Source organism: Nyctibius grandis, chromosome W (assembly GCF_013368605.1).
Source record: "Nyctibius grandis isolate bNycGra1 chromosome W, bNycGra1.pri, whole genome shotgun sequence".
NCBI lineage: Eukaryota > Metazoa > Chordata > Aves > Nyctibiiformes > Nyctibiidae > Nyctibius > Nyctibius grandis.
The window spans coordinates 5,530,191-5,540,597 of NC_090694.1; positions in this window are offsets into that span (position 1 = coordinate 5,530,191).

Genomic DNA, 10,407 nt, shown 5'->3' on the forward strand with positions numbered 1-10,407 from the left:
AGCACGACCTGCAGTGGAGTGCTTTAGCACAGTGTACAGGGGGGTTTCCCTGAACTGGGGAAACATCAGGGGAGTGGAGAAACCCACCAGGAGCCTGCATCTCATGTGAGAGTGGCTAACAAGACCTGGGCAGAACCAGGAGCCCCCACAAGTATAGAAGAAACTCCTAGGGAGTGCTAGCAACAGTTTGCATGCAAGGGCTCTATAACTCTGCCGGCTTGATCAGGGAGCAATGGTATCCACCTGGCAGAAAGCCATGGCTTCTCTAAGTTCTGCACCCACCACAACTGATGCAGCTTCCCAGACAGAGCTCCAGTGGGAACATGCTGCCACCCAGGTATCAGGCTGCAGGGTGTGCCCTACTCTTATGTCAGTATCAGACTGCAGTATTGAGTACACCTGTGGGAGGTGTGCTCAGGTAGAGGAACTCCTCTGCCTAGTGACAGAGCTCCAGGAGGAGGCGAGTAGGTTGAGGAGTATCAGGGAGTTTGAGAAGGAGATAGACTACTGGAACTGCACCCTACCATCCCTGGAACAGACCTGTCAGGCAGACAGGACACATGATATGGAGAATTCCCTATCTTCTCTCTACCCAGCAGAATGCAGTGACTTAAGGGATAACAGGGAATGGCAACAAGTTCCTGCCTGGCGCAGAAGCACATCTCCTCTGTGACTACCCCGCCTTCCCAGGTGCCCTTATATAATAGGTATGAGGCTCTGCAACTGGAACCAAACAATGTTGAGGACGATGGTCCATCTAAGTTGGAGGTGTCGCCAAGGTTAAGTCGGCCTATGCCCTGCGTCAAAACTGCTTCCATAGAGATAAGCCTGAGGGAGGCACGCCAATATTTGAGGGATGGTGTGCTAGCAAGGTTCTTCAGTCTACTCCACAATGTGCTGAGTACACTGGAGCGCATTTGAAATGTCTCTATACTAATGCATGCAGCATGAGGAATATACAAGAGGACCTAAAAGCTTTGGCCCAGTCCCAGAGCTACGACATCATTGGCATAAGCAAAACCTGGTGGGATGAGTCCTGTGACTAGTGTGCTGTGATGGGTGGTTATAGGCTTTTCAGGAGGGATAGGCAGGGCAGGTGAGGCAGGGGGGTGGCACTGTATGTAAGGGAGGGGTTGGATTGTATGGCGCTTACAGTTGTCGCCAACACAGTTGAGAGCCTCTGGGTAAGGATGAAGGGGAAAGCAAATAAAGCAGATGTTGTGGGAGTCTACTATTGACCACCCAGCCAGGATGATGACACCGATGAATTATTCTACAAGGAATTAAGGGATATCTCTAGATCAACTGCCTTTGTCCTTATGGGTGATTTTAACTTGCCAGACATCAACTGGGAATATCATACAGTGGACACAAACAGGTCCAGGAAATTTCTGAAGCATGTTGAAGATAACTTCTTGGTGCAGGTACTAAGGGAGCCAACTAGGAAAGGTGTCCCCCCTAGATTTGTTGTTTGTGAATAGAGAGGGACTCGTGGGCGAAGTGGTGGCTGTCTTGGTCACACTGACCACAAAGTAGTTGAGTTACAAATCATTGGTGATAGGAGAAAAACTGCCAGCAAAACTTCGACCCTGGATATTAGGAGAGCAGACTTTGGGCTGCTGAAGGAGCTAGTTAGTAAGGTCCCCTGGGAATCTGCTTTTGAAGGTATTGGGGTCCAGGAATGCTGGTCACTTTTTAAGAGTGTCCTGGTTTGGCCTAAACCAGGCCGATTTTCCTTTCAGTGATTTTTACTTTCAGCTAAGTCTCCTCTAAGTAACTGCACTTTCTGAAACTAACTGCATGTTTTTGCGGACAGTGTCTGCTTCCAGGACTGATAACGCTCGAAGTTTGTAGTTATCACTGAGGCACCGGTAGGGATGTTGTGCAGAAAGGCTCTTGCTGTACTTGTTCTTGAGAGAAACCAAGGTCACTGCTGAATTCCTCACTGCTTACGAGTGAAGAGCCGAAGGGGGGTCGCAGCTGCAGGGGGGAGCGGACAGGGCAGGTGACCCAAAATTGACCAACGAGTGTATTCCATCCCATACACGTCATTCTCAGTATAAAGCGGGGGGATCACGAGGGTCTCGCTCTCTTTCTGCTATGGCCGGTGTCCAGGGAGGACTCCGTCTGTTTTCCTGCTGCCCCCGATCCCGATCTGTGCATCCCTGAATCCAGCTCTTGACCATCGCTAGGCCCAGGCTGGGCCTTCCCGGAGCCTGCCCTGCAGTGCCGGTGGTGACGTGGCTGACTTCAGGGGAGCTCAGTCTTGGTTTTGTATATATATTTGTATATATTTGATTATTTCTATTATTATTATTATACTTATTTTTTCATTATTATAGTTTATTAAAACTGTTTTAATTTTCCAACCCAGAAGTCTCTCTCCCTTTTCCCTTTCCCTTTCCCTCTGGGGGGAGGGGGGGGATAACAGAGGGCATCTGCCGCAGGTTTAATAGCCAGCCCAGCTTTAAACCGTGACAAAGAGCCATCTCTTAAGAGTGCAGGAGCAGGCAATTCCAAAGTGTTACAAGTCAAGCAAGTGGGGCAGAAGGCCAGCTTGGCTGAGCGGGGATCTTCTAGAACTTAGGAAGAAAAGGAAAGTGTATGGACACTGGAAGCAAGGACAGGCGACATGGGAGGACTACAGAGATGCTGGTCGCCACTGTAGGGAGAAAATTCATGCGGTCAAAGCTTGATTAGAGTTCAAGCTGGCCAGCATTGTGAAGGAAAAAAAAGGGCTTTTTAAAATATGTTAACAGCAAAAGGAGGATCATAGAATCATAGAATCATTTAGGTTGGAAAAGACCCTTAAGATCATCAAGTCCAACCGTTAACCTAACACTGCCAAGTCCACCACTAAACTATGTCCCTAAGCACCATGTCTACAGTCTATTAAATACCTCCAGTGATGATGACACAGCCACTTCCCTGGGTAGCCTGTTCCAATGCTTGACAACCCTTTCAGTGAAGAAATTTTTCCTAATATCCAATCTAAACCTTCCCTGGTTCAACTTGAGGCCATTTCCTCTCGTCCTATCATTTGTTACATGGGAACAGAGACTGACACACACCTCGCTACAGCTGCCTTTCAGGTAGTTGTAGAGAGTGAGCCTCCAGACTAAACAACCCCAGTTCCCTCAGATGCTCCTCATAGGACTTGTGCTTTAGACCCTTCACCAGCTTCGTTGCCCTTCTTTGGACTCTCTCCAGCACCTCAATGTCTTTCTTGTAGTGAGGGGCCCAAACTGAACACAGTATTCGAGGTGCAGCCTATCACACTGCCACCAATTTGTACTTCCTTCTCTGCCTACATCCATGTGTTGTCACTCCTTTTACATTGTGTTCTGCTCTGAAGAGGAACTTTTATTCATTCATGTATTCACATATTCATTCACGTATTCAAGCTAGTTCTTACTACAGTGTGACTTTGATCCGCTGTTTGACAATATGAATATTAATTCTAAGATCTAGATGAATGACCAACTATCAATATGTTGCTTTATTTCAGAGTGTTGTGCATTGCCTTTGGTATCTCAAGTGACCCAAGTGCAGGACCCAGCAATTAGCCTTGTTGAAACTCATAAAATTGGCCTCGGCCCATCGATCCAGCCTGTCCAGATCCCTCTACAGAGCATTCCTACCCTCAAGCAGATCAACACTCCCGCCCGACTTGGTGTCGTCTGTGAACTTACTGAGGGTGCACTCGATCCCCTCATCCAGATCATTGATAAAGATATTGAACAGACCTGGCCCCAATACTGAGCCCTGGGGAATGTTAAAGAAATTTCTTCACTCTAGGTTTCCCGAAGCAGGGTCACAGATGCCAGGTCTCAGAAAATTAAATAATTTAATTGAATGATATGGCCATAGGAGCAGCTCAAGCTGGGTGCCTCTGGAGAGGGACCCAGAACAAAGAAATCCCTGGGCATTTATACCCTTACAGAATCACAGAATCACAGAATCACAGAATGTTAGGGATTGGAAGGGACCTTGAAAGATCATCTAGTCCAATCCCCCTGCCGGAGCAGGATTACCTAGATCATGTCACACAGGAACGCGTCCAGGCAAGTTTTGGATGTCTCCAGAGAAGGAGACTCCACAACCTCTCTGGGCAGCCTGTTCCAGTGTTCAGTTACCCTCACTGGAAAGAAGTTTTTCCTCATATTTATGTGGAACCTCCTGTGTTCCAGCTTGCACCCGTTGCCCCTTGTCCTGTCAAGGGATGTCACTGAGAAGAGCCTGGCTCCATCCTCATGACACTTGCCCTTTACATATTTATAAACATTAATGAGGTTCCCCCCTCAGTCTCCTCTTCTCCAAGCTAAAGAGACCCAGCTCCCTCAGCCTCTCCTTAACATATATGCACCCATTCTTCACGCGCTGTTCACGCGCCTTGCACACGCCTCTTGGTCCAATGGTAGTTGTCTGGTCTGGGGTCTCCTTGTTCCTTATTGGATTCCTTCTCTGTCTCCAGGCAGGCCGCCCTAGGTGTTCTTATCTGGATGGGTTGCAGCTTCTGCTGACAGTCGTAGCCTCCTTATCTCCCAATTTGCACTGGTTTCAGGATCTTCCTTCATGTAAAAATAGTCTTTGAAAAGTCATGGAGAACAGGAGAGGTGCCTGAGGACTGGAGGAAGGCCAATGCCACTCCAATCTTCAAAAAGGGCAAGAAGGAGGACCCAGGAAACTACAGGCCGGTCAGCCTCACCTCCATCCCTGGAAAGGTGATGGAACAGCTCATTCTGGATGCCATCTCTAAGCATGTAGAGGAAAAGAAGGTTATCAGGAGTAGTCAACATGGATTCACCAAGGGGAAATCATGCTTGACCAATCTGATGGCCTTCTACGATGACATGACTGGCTGGGTAGATGAGGGGAGAGCAGTGGATGTTGTCTACCTTGACATCAGCAAGGCTTTTGACACTGTCTCCCACAACATCCTCATAGGAAAGCTCAGCAAGTTTGCTGATGACATAAAACTGGGAGGAGTGGCCGATACACCAGAAGGCTGTGCTGCCATTCAGTGAGACCTGGACAGGCTAGAGAGCTGGGCGGAGAGGAACCTAATGAAGTTCAACAAAGGCAAGCGTAGGGTCCTGCACCTAGGGAGGAATAACCCCATGCACCAGTACAGGTTGGAAAGCAGCTCTGCAGAGAAGGACCTGGGAGTTCTGGTGGACAAGAAGTTCACCACGAACCAGAAATGTGCCCTTGTGGCCAAGAAGGCCAATGGTATCCTGGGGTGCATTAGGAAGAGTGTGGCCAGCAGGTCGAGGGAGGTTATCCTCCCCCTCTACACTGCCCTAGTGAGGCCACACCTGGAGTACTGTGTCCAGTTCTGGGCCCCCCAGTTCAAGAAAGACAAGGAACTGCTGGAGAGAGTCCAGTGGAGGGCTACAAAGATGATTAGAGGACTGGAGTATTTCTCATGGGGAACGGCTGAGGGAGCTGGGTCTGTTTAGCCTGGAGAAGAGAAGACTGAGGGGGGATCTTATCAATGCTTACAAATACCTTAAGGGCAGGTGTCAAGGGGAGGGGGCCAGACTCTTCTCAGTGGTGCCCAGTGACAGGACAAGGGGCAACGGGCACAAACTGAAACACAGGAAGTTCCATCTGAATATGAGGAAAAACTACGTTACTTTGAGGGTGACAGAGCACTGGAACAGGCTGCCCAGTGAGGTTGTGGAGTCTCCTCTGGAGATATTCAAAACCTGCCTGGACACGACCCTGTGCAACATGCTCTAGGTGAATCTGCTTTAGCAGGGGGTTGGACTAAATGATCTCCAGAGGTCCCTTCCAACCCTTACCATTCTGTGATTTTGCATTTCTGTCTAACTAAGCAACAGTTCAAGACAAGTTCAGCCTTTCTAGGTGAAAGTTAGCAGCCTGCGGCCTAAGGCTTCAGGATCTTTAGCTACTAATGCTAAGTATATTCAGACAAAAGAATACAGTTAAAAGAATTCAGTTAACTAAACTTAATTTGCAACAGGAACACCACTTGTGAACAGCTGCCAACTGGTTTTAACTCCATTCACCACAACTCTTCGGGCCTGGCCATCCAGCCAGTTTTTTACCTAGCGAAGCATATGCCCGTCCAAGCCATGAGCAGCCAGTTTCCCCAGGAGAATGCCGTGGGAAACAGTGTTAAAGGCTTTACTAAAGTCCAGGTAGACAACATCCACAGCCTTTCCCTCATCCAGTAAGCAGGTCACCTTGTCATAGAAGGAGATCAGGTTAGTCAAGCAGGACCTGCCCTTCATAAACCCATGCTGACTGGGCCTGATCGCCTGGTTGTCCTCTACATGCTGCGTGATGGCACTCAAGATGATCTGCTCCATAACCTTCCCTGGCACCAAGGTCAGACTGACAGGCCTGTAGTTCCCTGGATCCTCCTTCTGTCCCTTCTTGTAGATGGGTGTCACATTTGCTGATTTCCGGTCAACTAGACCTCCCCGGTTAGCCAGGACTGCTGATAAATGACGGAAAGTGGCTTGGTGAGCACTTCCACCAGCTCCCTCAGTACCCTTGGGTGGATCCCATCTGGCCCCATAGACTTGTGTGTGTCTAAGTGGTGTAGCAGGTCACTAGTCATTTCCCCTTGGCTTATGGGGGCTTCATTCTGCTCCCCATCCCTGTCCTCCAGCTCAGGGGACTGGGTACCCAGAGAACAACTGGTCTTACTACTATAGACTAAGGCAAAGAAGGCATTAAGTATCTCTGCCTTTTCCTCATCCTTTGTCACTATGTTTCCCCCTCACATCCAATGAAGGATGGAGATTCTCCTTGGTCCTCCTTTTGTTGTGAATGTATTTATAGAAACATTTTTTATTGTCTTTTACAGCAGTAGCCAGATTAAGTTCTAGTTGGGCTTTGGCCCTTCTAATTTTCTCCCTGCATAGCCTCACAACATCCTTGTAGTCCTCCTGAGTGGCCTGCCCCTTCTTCTAAAGGTCATAAACTCTCATTTTTTTCCTGAGTTCCAGCCAAAGCTCTCTGTTCAGCCAGGCCGGTCTTCTTCCCCGCCAGCTCGTCTTCCGGCACATGGGGACGGCCTGCTCCTGCACCTTTAAGATTTCCTTCTTGAAGAGTGTCCAGTTTTCCTGGACTCCTTTGCCCTTCAGGACTGCCTCCCAAGGGACTCTGTCAACCAGGCTCCTAAACAGGCCAAAGTCTGCCCTCTGGAAGTCCAAGGTAGCAGTTCTGCTGACCCCCTTCTTTACTTCTCCAAGAATTGAAAACTCTGTCATTTCATGATCGCTATGCCCAAGACAGCCTCCAACTGTCACATCACCCACAAGTCCTTCTCTGTTTGCAAACAACAGATCCAGCGGGGCCCCTTCCCTAGTTGGCTCACTCACCAGCTGTTTCAGGAAGTTATCATCTCCCACACACTCCAGGAACCTCCAAGACTGTTTCCTCTCTGCTGTATTGTATGTCCAGCAGATATCCTGTAAGTGGAAGTCCCCCATGAGAACAAGGGCTAGTGAATGTGAGACTTCTCCCAGCTGCTTATAGAATATTTCATCTACCTCTTCATCCTGGTTGGGTGGTCTATAGCAGACTCCCACCATGATATCTGCCTTGTTGGCCTTCCCCCTGATTTTTACCCATAAACACTTGACCCTTTCATCACCATCATTAAGCTCTAGACAGTTAAAACACTCCCTAACATGCAGGACTCACCCACCACCTCTCCTTCCTTGCCTATCCCTTCTGAAGAGCTTATAGCTATCCATTGCAGCACTCAAGTTGTGTGAGTCATCCCACCATGTTTCTGTGATGGCATCTATGTAATATTTTTCCTGCTGCACAATGGCTTCCGACTCCTCCTCTTTGTTGCCCATGCTGTGTGCATTGATGTTGATGCACTTTAGTTGGGCTATTGATCCTGCCACCTTTATTGGGGGAGCGGCCCTAATTCCTATGTGACTGTTCTCAGGTGCTTCTGTGTTTTCTAATGCTTTGACAACCCTTCCGTCTTTGCTGCAGTGTGGATCTCCATCCCCTGCCTCTACTAAGATGTCAGACCGAAGGACCTTGCTATCACACTGTCCCTCAAACAGTGGCATGCTGCCCTCAGGCTTATCTCTAGCCTTATCCCTTTCCCTCTTCAAATCTAGTTTAAAGCTCTTTCAATGAGCCCTGCTAATTCCTGCGCAAAGATCCTTTTCTTACTTTGAGACAGGTGTACCCTGTCTGTTGCCAGCAGGCCTGGTGTCGTGTAGACCGACCCATGATCAAAACACCCAAAATTCTGCTGGTGACACCAGGCTTGGAGCCAGGTATTGATCTGCTGGGTCCTCCTGCTTCTTCCCTCATCATTCCCTGCAACTGGAGGGACAGAGGAGAACACTGCTTGTGCTCCTGATCCCTTAAGCAGTCATCCCAAGGACCTGAAGTCTCTCTTGATTGCCCTTGGACTTCTTATTTCAACTTTGTCACTGCCAACCTGAAAAATCAATAATGGATAATAATCTGAGGGCCATACCAGGGTAGGATGCTTTCTCTTCACGTCTTTAACCTGGGCCCCAGGGAGGCAGCAGACTTCCCTGTGAAGCGGGTCCAGTCTGCATATTGGGCCTTCTGTTCCCCTCAGCAGAGGGGAATAATGACAATGACCCATCATTTTTTCTTTAAGGAAGTGGTTTTGATGCAGGGTGTAGGCTGACTTAACCTTGGTGATACCTCCAAGGTAGATGAACCATCATCCTCATATTGTTCGGTTCCACTTGCAGAGCCTCATACCTATTATGCAAGTGTACCAGGGAAGGCGGGGTAGTCACAGAGGAGATGCGCCTGCTGCGCTGGGCAGGAACTTGTCGCCATTCCCTGTTATCCCTTAAGTCACTGCGTTCTGACGGGTGGAGAGAGGATAGGGAAATCTCCGTATCATGTGTCCTGTCTGCCTGACAGGCCTGTCCCAGGGAAGGTAGGGAGCAATTCCCATAGTCTCTCTTTATCTCACACTCCCTGATACTACTTACCTCCTCCCAGAGCTCTGTCACTAAGCAGAGGTGTTCTTCTACCTGAGCACACCTCCCACAGGTGTACTCACTACTGCAGTCTGGTACTGGCATAGGAGCAGGGCACACCCTGCAGCCTGACACCGGGGTGGCAGCATGTTCCCACTGGAGCTCTGTCTGGGAAGCTGCGGCAGTCGTGTTGGGTGCCGGGTGGATACAATTGCTCCCTGATCGTGCTGGCAGAGCTTCAGTGCCCTTCCTGCCCACTCTTCCACGTGAACTGCCACGCACCACGCCCTGTTCGCGGTGGTCCTGTGGCAGTAACGACAGTACACGATCCAATGTGAATCAAGCATAAGCCGTTTATTACAAAAAAAAAACCCTTTTTATAACATATTTGCTTCCGTACATGCAGCCAGGCACTGTCCATGCAAAACCCGATTGGTCGTCCCGCTTCTGCCACACACTGTCCACGCGCCCCCCTGCAACCTCCCATTGGTCAGTCCTTTCACCATCCCCCTGTGCTGTAACATGATCCTGCAGGTGCCAAGTCCAGCACTGTTCACAGTGATGTTTACTGTCAAGTATGCAGAGGCTCTGTGAGAAGCACACAGGAGATTGGCCTGTGGCCTTGCAGGTGCTAAGTCTGGCAGAGGCTCTGTGGGAAGCACACAGGAGATAGGCCTGTGGCCTTGCTTGGAGAGCTTGTTGACTTCAGCTCTTTATTCTTTCCGTTAGCTGCAACAATATCCCCCAACAATTCCCCCTTTTTGTTTTAAAAAGATCATGGATACATCCGTATTTCCTTCATTCCCACCATTTCCTCAGGCGTCATAGGATCAGCAGATCCCGTAAGTTCTTGAACCATCCATGCCTTTTTCACTGCTGATTCTATCATGCTCTGTACACACTTAAGGATACATGGTAATACAAGCGTGATAACGCAAAGCATAAGCAAGCCCATCAATAGTATTTTAATCAATCTAGCAAGCAACCCTCCTAGTCCCAGGCCCTCTAACCACTCGGATAGTGGATCTGTCTCCTTTGTGATATGATTCATGTTTTCTTTCATTTGGGCCAATTGTTTGTGTATACTCTCTGAGTGGTCAGATAAGTTAAAGCAGCACATTCCCTCAAACTCTTCACAACCATGGCCTTGGGCTAGTGATGCCAAAATTATGCCCCAAAAGGCTCTATGAAACTGCTCAGAGACAAAGTTTAGTCTTTAAGCAGCGAGGTATTTATTTTAGGCAACATTGGGGAACCCCCGGCTCGTGCCGGACAAAAGAGTTCCAAAGCAGTCCGTGGAAATCAGATATTTATACAATTTGCATAAGAGATTACAACATCTTTTCATGCATATTCATATTATTGCGACATTTAATTATAATATTCATAGCAGGCGGAGTTAAGGCAGAGTTATAGGCGTGGTCTTCAATTTGGG